The following is a 13,528-nucleotide window of genomic DNA, read 5'->3' as shown; positions in this document are numbered from 1 at the left end:
TGTTTGTTAGCTTTAGTTTTGTGAGTGTTTCTTCTTGTATTGCTAAACCTATAAACTAGTTTTCATGCTTGTTTTGAAAGGATTGAAACAAAAAACGAGATTTCAAGAAAGGAAGAAAACTCACCTCTTTTTTCTGTATTTCTCTTCCTTCTCTTTCTCCTTGTCTCCTCAATCTTCTCCTTTCCTTGTCTCCTCAATCTCCTCCCTTCAAGAAGTTGCTTTTGTAATCTCCTCCTTCCACTAACATCTTATTTGAAAAAATAGGTTGTTTTCTCTCTTTTGTAGGGCCAGTCCACTACACCGAGCGGGACATACTATTTCAGGTAAGTGCTTCCTCTTTTTTCCATTTATTATTTTTGTTATTTGCATTGGATTGCAGCTAGCGCCTTAAGCACTAGCTGCAGTGATGGGCGTAGGAACCCTCTCTTCCCCTCAAACTCTTTCCTTCTTCCCCCTTCTCTTATTCTCTTTTTTCCCCCTTCTCTTTTTTCCCTCTTCTCTTATTCTCTTTTTCCCCCTTCTCTATTCCCCCCTTCTCTCTTTTCCCTTCTCTATTTCCTTTCCCTCTTATTCTCTATTTCCGCATAGCATGAGAGCATGAGCATATGCGGAAATAGAGAAAGAGAGAAGCTTCTCTCTTTCTCTATTTCCGCATAAGCTCATGCATCAGCTTATGCATGAGCTTATGCTTCTCTCTTTCCCCCTTCTCTATTTCCCCCTTCTCTCATTCTCTATTTCTGCATAAGCTCATGCTCATGCATGACCATGAGCATGAGCTTATGCTTAAGTTTCCCCCTTCTCTCTTTCTCTATCTCCGCATAAGCTCATTCATAAGCTTATGCATGAGCTTATGCTTCTCTCTTTCCCCCTTCTCTATTTCCCCCTTCTCTCATTCTCTATTTCTGCATAAGCTCATGCTCATGCATGAGCATGAGCTTATGCTTAAGTTTCCCCCTTCTCTCATTCTCTATTTCCGCATAAGCTCATGCTCAGGCATGAGCATAAGCATGAGCTTATGCTTAAGCATAAGCATAAGCATAAGCTCATGCATCAGCATGAGCTTATGCTTAAGTTTTCCCCTTCTCTCTTTCTCTATTTCCGCATAAGCTTATGCTTATGCTTGAGCTTATGTGGAAATAGAGAATGAGAGAAGCATAAGATCATGCTTATGCTTCTCTCATTCTCTGTTTCCGCAGAAGATCATGCTTATGCTTCTCTCATTCTCTATTTCCGCATAAGCTCATTCATAAGCTTATGCTTCTCTCTTTCCCCCTTCTCTATTTCCCCCTTCTCTCATTCTCTATTTCCGCATAAGCTCATGCTCATGCATGAGCATAAGCATGAGCTTATGCTTATGCTTATGCTTAAGCATAAGCTCATGCTTATGCTCATTATGCTTAAGTTTCCCCCTTCTCTCTTTCTCTATTTCCGCATAAGCTTATGCTTATGCATGAGCTTATGCGGAAATAGAGAATGAGAGAAGCATAAGAAGGGGGAAATAGAGAAGGGGGAGGGAAAGGAAAGAGAGAAGGGAAAAGAGAGAAGGGGGAAATAGAGAAGGGGGAAAGAGAGAATAAGAGAAGAGGGAAAAAAGAGAAGCTCATGCTTATGCTTCTCTCATTCTCTATTTCTGCATAAGCTCATTCTCTATTTCCCCATAAGCTCATGCTTATGCGTCTCTCTTTCCCTTCTCTATTTCCCCCTTCTCTTATTTCCCTCTTCTCTTATTCTGTCTTTCCCCCTTCTCTATTCCCCCTTTCTCTCTTTTCCCTTCTCTCTTTCCTTTCCCTCCCCCTTCTCTATTTCCCCCTTCTCTCATTCTCTATTTCTGCATAAGCTTATGCTAATGCATGAGCTTATGCGGAAATAGAGAATGAGAGAAGCATAAGCTCATGCTTATGCTTCTCTCATTCCCCCTTCTCTATTTCCCCCCTTCTCTATTTCCGTATAAGCTCATGCTTATGCTTCTCTCTTTCCCCCTTCTCTCATTCTCTATTTCCGCATAAGCTTATGCTTATGCATGAGCTTATGCGGAAATAGAGAATGAGAGAAGCATAAGCTCATGCTTATGCTTCTCTCATTGTCTATTTCCGCATAAGCTCATTCTCTATTTCCACATAAGCTCATGCTTATGCTTCTCTCATTCCCCCTTCTCTATTTCCGCATAAGCTCATTCTCTAGCTTCCGCATAAGCTCATGCTTATGCTTCTCTCATTCCCCCTTCTCTCTTTCCGCATAAGCTCATGCTTATGCTTCTCTCTTTCCCCCTTCTCTATTTCCCCCTTCTCTCATTCTCTATTTTCGCATAAGCTTATGCTTATGCTTCTCTCATTCCCCCTTCTCTATTTCTGCATAAGCTCATGCTTAGGCTTCTCTCTTTCCCACTTCTCTAGTTCCCCCTTCTCTCATTCTCTATTTCTGCATAAGCTTATGCTAATTATGCTTCTCTCATTCCCCCTTCTCTATTTCCCCCTTCTCTATTTCTGCATAAGCTCATGCTTATGCTTCTCTCTTTCCCCCTTCTCTATTTCCCCCTTCTCTCATTCTGTATTTCCGCATAAGCTTATGCGGAAATAGAGAATGAAAGAAGCATAATCTCATGCTTATGCTTCTCTTATTCTCTATTTCTGCATAAGCTCATTCTCTATTTCCGCATAAGCTTATGCTTATGCTTCTCTCATTCCCCCTTCTCTATTTCCCCCTTCTCTCATTCTCTATTTCTGCATAAGCGCATTCTCTAGCTTCCACATAAGCTCATGCTTATGCTTCTCTCATTCCCCCTTCTCTATTTCCGCATAAGCTCATTCTCTATTTCTCCCTTGTCTATTTCCGCATAAGCTCATGCTTATGCTTCTCTCATTCCCCCTTCTCTATTTCCGCATAAGCTTATGCTTATGCTTCTCTCATTCCCCCTTCTCTATTTCTGCATAAGCTTATGCTTATGCTTCTCTCATTCCCCCTTCTCTCATTCCCCCTTCTCTATTTCCCCCTTCTCTCATTCTCTATTTCCGCAAAAGCTTATGCTTATGCATGAGCTTATGCGGAAATAGAGAATGAGAGAAGCATAAGCTCATGCTTATGCTTCTCTCATTCTCTATTTCTGCATAAGCTCATTCTCTATTTCTGCATAAGCTCATGCTTATGCTTCTCTCTTTCCCCCTTCTCTATTTCCCCCTTCTCTCATTCTCTATTTCCGCATAAGCTTATGCATGAGCTAATGCTTCTCTCTTTCCCCCTTCTCTATTTCCCCCTTCTCTCATTCTCTATTTCTGCATAAGCTCATGCTCATGCATGAGCATGAGCTTATGCTTAAGTTTCCCCCTTCTCTCATTCTCTATTTCCGCATAAGCTCATGCTCAGGCATGAGCATAAGCATGAGCTTATGCTTAAGCATAAGCATAAGCATAAGCTCATGCATCAGCATGAGCTTATGCTTAAGTTTTCCCCTTCTCTCTTTCTCTATTTCCGCATAAGCTTATGCTTATGCTTGAGCTTATGTGGAAATAGAGAATGAGAGAAGCATAAGATCATGCTTATGCTTCTCTCATTCTCTGTTTCCGCAGAAGATCATGCTTATGCTTCTCTCATTCTCTATCTCCGCATAAGCTCATTCATAAGCTTATGCTTCTCTCTTTCCCCCTTCTCTATTTCCCCCTTCTCTCATTCTCTATTTTCGCATAAGCTCATGCTCATGCATGAGCATAAGCATGAGCTTATGCTTATGCTTATGCTTAAGCATAAGCTCATGCTTATGCTCATTATGCGTAAGTTTCCCCCTTCTCTCTTTCTCTATTTCCGCATAAGCTTATGCTTATGCATGAGCTTATGCGGAAATAGAGAATGAGAGAAGCATAAGAAGGGGGAAATAGAGAAGGGGGAGGGAAAGGAAAGAGAGAAGGGAAAAGAGAGAAGGGGGAAATAGAGAAGGGGGAAAGAGAGAATAAGAGAAGAGGGAAAAAAGAGAAGGGGGAAAGAGAGACGCATAAGCATGAGCTTATGCGGAAATAGAGAATGAGCTTATGCAGAAATAGAGAATGAGAGAAGCATAAGCATGAGCATGCTTATGCTTCTCTCATTCTCTATTTCTGCATAAGCTCATTCTCTATTTAAGCTCATGCTTATGCGTCTCTCTTTCCCTTCTCTATTTCCCCCTTCTCTTATTTCCCTCTTCTCTTATTCTGTCTTTCCCCCTTCTCTATTCCCCCTTTCTCTCTTTTCCCTTCTCTCTTTCCTTTCCCTCCCCCTTCTCTATTTCCCCCTTCTCTCATTCTCTATTTCTGCATAAGCTTATGCTTATGCATGAGCTTATGCGAAAATAGAGAATGAGAGAAGCATAAGCTCATGCTTATGCTTCTCTCATTCCCCCTTCTCTATTTCCCCCCTTCTCTATTTCCGTATAAGCTCATGCTTATGCTTCTCTCTTTCCCCCTTCTCTCATTCTCTATTTCCGCATAAGCTTATGCTTATGCATGAGCTTATGCGGAAATAGAGAATGAGAGAAGCATAAGCTCATGCTTATGCTTCTCTCATTCTCTATTTCCGCATAAGCTCATTCTCTATTTCCACATAAGCTCATGCTTATGCTTCTCTCTTTCCCCCTTCTCTATTTCCCCCTTCTCTCATTCTCTATTTCCGCATAAGCTTATGCTTATGCTTCTCTCATTCCCCCTTCTCTATTTCCCCCTTCTCTATTTCTGCATAAGCTCATTCTTAGGCTTCTCTCTTTCCCACTTCTCTAGTTCCCCCTTCTCTCATTCTCTATTTCTGCATAAGCTTATGCTAATTATGCATCGCTCATTCCCCCTTCTCTATTTCTGCATAAGCTCATGCTTATGCTTCTCTCTTTCCCCCTTCTCTATTTCCCCCTTCTCTCATTCTGTATTTCCGCATAAGCTTATGCGGAAATAGAGAATGACAGAAGCATAATCTCATGCTTATGCTTCTCTTATTCTCTATTTCTGCATAAGCTCATTCTCTATTTCCGCATAAGCTTATGCTTATGCTTCTCTCATTCCCCCTTCTCTCATTCCCCCTTCTCTATTTCCCCCTTCTCTCGTACTCTATTTCTGCATAAGCGCATTCTCTAGCTTCCACATAAGCTCATGCTTATGCTTCTCTCATTCCCCCTTCTCTATTTCCGCATAAGCTCATTCTCTATTTCTCCCTTGTCTATTTCCGCATAAGCTCATGCTTATGCTTCTCTCATTCCCCCTTCTCTATTTCCGCATAAGCTTATGCTTATGCTTCTCTCATTCCCCCTTCTCTATTTCCGCATAAGCTTATGCTTATGCTTCTCTCATTCCCCCTTCTCTCATTCCCCCTTCTCTATTTCCCCCTTCTCTCATTCTCTATTTCCGCAAAAGCTTATGCGGAAATAGAGAATGAGAGAAGCATAAGCTCATGCTTATGCTTCTCTCATTCTCTATCTTGGGGGGGTCACTCATCATATGTAACCCTATCACGTGAGTTCAACAGAAGGATATTTTTTATTTCTAAAATTTACAGAAATATATATACATAAGGGACTATTTAAAATAGTTTTGGAAAAAATTTACAAATTTGTATAGAAAAGGGGTACATCTTATTAATGAAAAATTTACAGATAAGGGATTTTAGAAATATGCCTTGAACGCACGTGGTATAGAGGGTTTATACATAGTGACCCCCCCGAGTTCTCTATTTCTGCATAAGCTCATTCTCTATTTCTGCATAAGCTCATGCTTATGCTTCTCTCTTTCCCCCTTCTCTATTTCCCCCTTCTCTCATTCTCTATTTCCGCATAAGCTTATGCGGAAATAGAGAATGACAGAAGCATAATCTCATGCTTATGCTTCTCTTATTCTCTATTTCTGCATAAGCTCATTCTCTATTTCCGCATAAGCTTATGCTTATGCTTCTCTCATTCCCCCTTCTCTCTTTCCCCCTTCTCTATTTCCCCCTTCTCTCATTCTCTATTTCTGCATAAGCGCATTCTCTAGCTTCCACATAAGCTCATGCTTATGCTTCTCTCATTCCCCCTTCTCTATTTCCGCATAAGCTCATTCTCTATTTCTCCCTTGTCTATTTCCGCATAAGCTCATGCTTATGCTTCTCTCATTCCCCCTTCTCTATTTCTGCATAAGCTTATGCTTATGCTTCTCTCATTCCCCCTTCTCTCATTCCCCCTTCTCTATTTCCCCCTTCTCTCATTCTCTATTTCCGCATAAGCTTATGCTTATGCATGAGCTTATGCGGAAATAGAGAATGAGAGAAGCATAAGCTCATGCTTATGCTTCTCTCATTCTCTATTTCTGCATAAGCTCATTCTCTATTTCTGCATAAGCTTATGCTTATGCTTGTCTCATTCCCCCTTCTCTCTTTCCCCCTTCTCTATTTCTCCCTTCTCTCATTCTCTATTTCTGCATAAGCTCATTCTCTAGCTTCCGCATAAGCTCATGCTTATGCTTCTCTCATTCCCTCTTCTCTATTTCTGCATAAGCTCATGCTTATGCTTCTCTCTTTTCCCCTTCTCTATTTCCCCCTTCTCTCATTCTCTATTTCCGCATAAGCTTATGCTTATGCATGAGCTTATGCGGAAATAGAGAATGAGAGAAGCATAAGCATGAGCTTATGCTTCTCTCATTCTCTATTTCCACATAAGCTCATTCTCTATTTCCGCATAAGCTTATGCTTATGCTTCTCTCATTCCCCCTTCTCTCTTTCCCCCTTCTCTATTTCCCCCTTCTCTCATTCTCTATTTCCGTATAAGCTCATTCTCTAGCTTCCGCATAAGCTCATGCTTATGCTTCTCTCATTCCCCCTTCTCTATTTCCGCATAAGCTCATGCTTATGCATCTCTCTTTCCCCCTTCTCTATTTCCCCCTTCTCTCATTCTCTATTTCTGCATAAGCATAAGCATGAGCTTATTCTCTCTAACTCTTATTCTCTATTTTCCTCTTCTTCCTCTTCTCTTTCGTTTCCCTCTTCTTTCGTTTCCCTCTTCTTTCCCTCTTTCCTTTCCCTCTTCTTTCCTTTTCCTTTTCGTTCTTCTTACCTATGCCTATGCCTATGCCTATGCTTATGTTTGTGTTTTTTGTTTTTTGTTTTCGTGTTTGTGTCTATTTTAGACATGGGATCACGTCGCTCATCCGATGAGTACGGACAGCCTCGCAGGAGAAGAGCTCATGATCTTTATGCTCCAGAGGACTTTGATTCCTCTCAGGCGACTACCCCGAGGACTACCCCTGGTCCGACTCCTCTTGGACCTAGCACTATGACTTTGACTCCTCTTCCACATAGCACTGCGACTACCCCTCGGGGAACTCCTTTGCTAGCCATGCATGGCTTTGTCAGGAGTCCCGACAAGTTTGTAGTGCAGATGAGCGATGAGGAGGCAGTGAGATTCTTCTCTTTGCTATCTCAGAGGACCTCAGCAATTCCCTCCCCTACACTGATGGGTGGACGTACTGCCCAATCATCCCCTCGTGCCCCTTCGACCGCGGGGTCATCACCTACACATGCCTCTCACAAGGGAAGGAAGAGTAGGATGGGCGGCTCATGTTGTGCTCACTCGGGAGATGTAGACGAGTTAGCACACTCACGCTTCTTTAGGTCTCCACTTGGTCTGAAGACACAGTATCAGTCAGGTCCCTTTCCCTCTCCTACTCCCACTGCTACTCCTTGCTCCAAAAGCGCTCGCGCAGCTTCCACTCCTTCAGACTCTGCTACCGTCAGTCCTCCTTACTCATCAAGGGATCTCTCCTATCAAATCACATCTGCTGGAGAGATAATAGAAGATAAAAAGGGCAAAGTAGTGATGGCTGCCATGAGGAGGTTGACGAGTCATCACTTCAAGAGCGGCATAAATACCGATTGACGGTATCAAGATGCCCAAAAGAAGCAGGCAGTGATCGATGAGTTAGAACAAAGATACCCTAATCCACCAAATGTGGAGTTTAATGATGATTATATGCGAGAGCGCATGGGTTTGGTCTTGAAGCATCGTAGATCAACCTTGCGTACTTCCATCACAAAGGGGTTGGCTAAACCCAGCTGGGCAGACAAAGCTGATTGGAAGTACTTCAAGAAGCAACATAGGGACCATCGTGAATTGTTCGAGGGTCAGAGGAGGGCTGCAAAGAGATGGTTGGACGTCGTAGGTACTTTGCACTTTGGTGCAGGCGGATGGTATGCATTCGAGGCAACCGTGGTAAGTCTACTTCTTCTCATTTAATGTATTGTTCTATTTGTTTTACTACATATTACATGCACTTTAGCTAACTCTAACTCTCGTAAATTGGATCCACAGCAAGCTACGATGGGTTGTCTTCCTACAGATGTAGAGACGTGATGCGCATTTTGGATAGGAACAAAGCCGTGGTTCATTGAGCAAGAGGCAATGGGAGCGACAGTCGATTGGGCTGAGGTGGCTACTCGCACGGTATAAGTTTACTCCTACTTGTAATCTCACTTTTTAATTTAAGTTCCAGTCTAATTTTCGATTTATATGGTTCACTCTTAGGGTCAAAGCTCAAGCGTCCCATCATCGGAGGCGAGCGATCAATAAGGCCAAGGATTAGACGCAGGTGGGGAGGATGAGGAAGAAGATGCAGGTGTCGAGGACCAAGGAATAGGCCAACAAGACGAGGATGATTCGGATTCGGATGAGTAGTAGTGGTAGTAGCATTTTGTATATCCGCTCGTTTGAGCAATTTTGTATCGCCCTTTCAAAAGGGTAATTTTGTTACAAACAATGTTGTATATGTCCGACATGTATATGTTTTTGTTGCTCATCATTTCACAAGAGCGATTTTGTATTACCCTTTTCGCAAGGGAAATTTTGTTATAAAAAACCTTTGTTTTGTAATTACAAAAAAAAAAAGGATTAGTGGGGCTAAACAGGGCCAAAAGGAAGCCCTGTTTAGCCCCACTAACCCTTTTTTTTTACTTTTGTTAATCGTTGCTATATAGCGACGATTAACAGTGTCGCTATATAGCGACGTTTTGAGTGTCGCTATATAGCGACTTTTACAGTGTCGCTATATAGCGACGCTTTATAGCGATGGTCCTTTTTCGACGCTTTTAGCGACACTTATAGCGACGTTTGTGCCCATGAAAAAAATAATTTTAATGTAAAAAGCGTCGGTATTTTCGTTGAAAAATGGCCTATGCCTTGTAGTGCTTCTAGGGATACCATGCATTCACCCATTCTGATCCATGCTTTTGCCCGGGCCCCCAACAACTTTACCTCCACTTTCCTAAAATATATCTAGACATGTAGGCCATTCGCCTCATATCATGCTTAGTATCCTTTCCATGTAGACCATGTGTTCAGTCCATTTGATTTCAATTGTCATGAGTTGTTAAGAATTAATGCAGTTATAGGTCGAGTGTTAGTGGTTCAAAAGTGATATTGATTATTTCTAATGTCATGACCTACATCATCAAATGTCGAACAAATAGTTGAATGAATGAGCCCCCCCCCTTCCAAATAAGAAAGTTTTTCTTGTAAACATTCAAAAGATCAAGCTAGTACATGAGTTAGCCAACTATTGAGCAAGTGGGGAGTAAATTCACATGTTGTTCAAATTGTAACACTAGTGCCTGCCCCCCAACAAGCTACCTCCACTTGCCTCAAATATGTCTAGACATGTAGGCCATTTGTCTCACATCATGCTTGGCACCCTTTCCATGCATACCAATATGGGTTCACTCCATGGATGATTTTTTCAAGTTAAACTTTTAGATTGGTGTCGAAAGTTTGTATGCCATAATAAAATTGAATGTTTGAAATATACACTAGGATTTGAATCTTTTATTCAAAAAAATTTTAAGTTAAGCCATGATTTATATTTTTTCCTTCAAAATTCAAAATATAAAATACAAAAAAGTACTTCATTCTAACAAGATTGCGAAACTTAAAAAATACAACTTTCGCCAAGATTTTATATTAATATATAAGCATAGCTTCGATAAAAACATCCTTGGTTCAGTCCATTTGATTTTCCCATCAATTGTCATGATTTTTTAAGAATTAATACAGCTATAGGTTGAGTGTTACTGGGTCAAGTGTGCTTTTAGTTATTTCTAATGCCATGACCTACGTTAGAGTAGTTTGGACTTACCACGATCATAATGGTCATAGTAAGTGTGTCTTTACTTGGATGTAGGCGTGAATCTAGATATTGGGTCTTCACTTATGCCACATGATAGTAGTTATGAGCCTATATGTATCTCTTCTAAAAAGAAGCATTGTGCAACAAATTTCAAGATAGCACATCAATAGTGTAGGGATAGCATGGTAGTAGTGTAGGTTAAGTTATCGCCACTACGGTGGTTGGTTGCACTACGATATGAATAGCTACCAGCGTAGTGCTTTGCTTCTATTATTACAAGATGAATATATTTGTAGGATGTGTGGATTCATTATGGGAAACCAGTGTGGTGGTTGTTGGGATATACTAAAAACAAGCATGGGATTTACCATTTGGGATTTACAAAAACAATTTAGCACGGTGGTTGTTTGCGGATACATACTAAAAAGAAGCATACTCTCAAATCGTAATTCTATTTTCTATGACAAGTGGACATATTGTTTCCTTGCAATGAGACCATACATTTTCTTAGTATTATCTCAATCGTCCTCGTCCACTGCTCCAAGACACCCCAAGATGTGCTCATGCGTGTTTAAATTCAATTTAAAGACATTCTTGCAGGCCTTCTTTCGTTGTTAAAAAGGTTGCATCTAGAATTTAATAGTTGTTACTAGATTAGAGTACACACATGTTTGTGGACTCTTATGTAGTAGTTCGTAATTGCGGCCTCTCTTGGATGTTTGTTTGCAACAAAAAAATCCAACTACTACATCCCACTTCTCATAGGTTGTTCCCAATTATCCTGAAATGCTAGCTCAACCTTGTGCTTGGGTTTTGTGCACTCCAACAGAAAGTATGGTTCATCATTCTTTGTTCTCCACAAAGGCAGCAGCAACTGTAAAGTTATCCCCCTCTTCCAGACAGTTAGTGAGATCATTGAAACTCTCCCCAAACTATGATGAGTCATTGTTTGTCTCTCCATTGTTTTCACTCCATCTGAACATAGAAGGAAAACTTAAATAAAGGCGTAGGTATTTCTTTATGTTAATATAGGCTAAAATAGGTTTTTATTTATGTTAACATACTTTACCAAAAGTGTTTAGAGAAGCTTTTATATTATATTTTAATTTTATTACATATATTATATTGATATTATCATATGGTAATCTTTGTAATATTATATAATTTGTTTTCAAAGATAAGGAAAAAACATTCAGACTATGATATTCAAGCACTATTTTTTTTTAAAGGTAGGGAAAAAACCTTTGTGACTATGATATTCAAAAGTTTAGGACTTTGATTTAGTCCACTTTTGAAATGGGACTTTATATAAGTCAAAAAATATCTGAATATGGTGTTCATGGGGTTGCTAATCGTCTAGAGCATAGATGAAGGTGGAAGTCCAAAGCTAGTACAGAGAGGATATGCATCTTTGGATATGCTCAAAAACTAGTGTTTCGATTTGCATTTCAAAATGTTGAGACCAAATCCCTATTTTTTTCCACATTGATTAGACTAGCAACCATATATGCGAGTGTTAATTGTGTTGTAGACCTCATAAAGATCAAATGGAGCCATAGTGAGAGATTTCAAATCCTCATGTTTTCTAGACTTATTCATAGAAACCCATCTTTTCGTTATTGATAGAGCCCCGGTGTGAATCAATCACCTCTCTTTCAATACATCAGGGCCTTGCCCTTGATTCACCTGAACCACAAGGATGTGAATCTCCTCATCAAGATGGAACATGGTCCACATCCAAAGAGGTTCCCACAAAGCTCAAATTCTATCGAGCTCATTTTATCCACATCCAAAGAGGCTCCTACAAAGCTCAAATTTTATTGAGCTCATTTTATATAGCTCTCCCTAGATAGTTTCATAATCAAACCAAGGTCCTTGTTGATATACCTCTCACATGCTAGCATTCCTTTTGCCTAGCTTAGCATATCATTCCAAAAAGTTTGCACGGAGAAAGGGCATGCAACAAGGATAGATCGACATCACAAGCTCTGCAAACTCCATAAAATGGGATAGGTTGAGTTTGAGTAGCATTTGATTTTTATATAGCCAATTTACTATAAACTTAGAGGCCGCTATTATTGTGTGTTGACACCAACAATCCTTCCTATTTTCTCTTTTGGGGTATACAATCTAAAGATGCATAACACTTTTTGTACATGATGTTTGTAGAGACATCCTTAATACCAACTTATGGAGGGCATGTGGACAAATCATAGAGGACTCTAATCTCCTTCTTCTTTATTAGAGGGGACATGGATAGAAAATGCTAAAGGAAATCCATTGAGATTGATTTGAGCAGGAGGATCTCTCCTTACATGGGGATTAACAAAATTCGAATGAATGCGTTTGAGCCTAAAGTTCGAGCAAGCCTAAACTAATAGTTAACAATGGAGTTCATTGATAAAAGTTGCAAAAGTAGCAATCATTAATGTCAAACACTTTGCTCTTGGGTGAAAACAATAACTTGTTGATGAACCATCTTAACATCATATGTTCAAAATGTGCATAGCACTAACCCAATATAGTGCTATAAAGGAAGGGTTAGAAACCCTAACCCTAACCCATAAGGGGTTTGTATGTATTTTATATTTTCAACTAAATGTACAACTAGTCATTTGTGGTGTACCCTCGAGCTATGCCATCTCTCCTCATCTCCACTCTTCTCCTCTCCTCTCTCCAAATCAACCATAGTTTCTGCAACAGAAATGAAATTGATCGTGTCTAAATGTACTCAGGGTCAAGGATTATAATAGCCAGCTCACAACAGCAGGAGAGACCATGAATCTCACAATCTAAATGGTTCAAGTCATCGTGAATGAACTAGGAGAGGGATACGAGAACCTAGTCTATAGTGTTGCCATTTAATGGCAAATTCCATCACTGGAAGAGCTATAGTCAATGTTACTTATTGAAGAACTTAGGACTCAGGACTCAGGCCATTCATGCATGCAAAGGTCATTCCAATGATCAAGAATTCACATCTTCAAATAGAAGCAAAGGCAGAGGGAGAGGAACAGGTAGAACATTTCAGTGAAGTTGACATCATTAGCAACAAAGTCATCATCAAAGTCAAAATCGGCATCATCATCCTCAACAACATTAGCATCAGCAACCAAGAGGAAATCATTTCAACAAGAGGAAGATTCCAAGGATGAGGTAATGCATCCACCAATGTGTCAGAGATTTAGTGCAACTACTATAATAAGCTTGGACACTATGAAAGAGATTGCCACAAGAAGCAGTACGACCAAGGCGGTCAATCTAGCAGCAATTGAGGGAATTTATGTGGAAGAGAAAATCATCACTGTGGACATTCAAGTCACAATCATATGCTAACGAACCTAAGAATATGTTTCTTGCAAGTGAGGATATGCATAAGATTGAAACAATGTATCTTGACATAGATTTGCAATTTAGAAGGGAAATGCTCAAGT

This window comes from Dipteris shenzhenensis, chromosome 27 (assembly GCF_047967505.1).
Source record: "Dipteris shenzhenensis isolate YYH24624 ecotype China chromosome 27, Dip_SZ_1.0, whole genome shotgun sequence".
In the NCBI taxonomy this organism is placed as follows: domain Eukaryota; kingdom Viridiplantae; phylum Streptophyta; class Polypodiopsida; order Gleicheniales; family Dipteridaceae; genus Dipteris; species Dipteris shenzhenensis.
The sequence above is the reverse complement of the archived record's forward strand: the minus strand, read 5'-3'. Positions refer to the sequence as shown.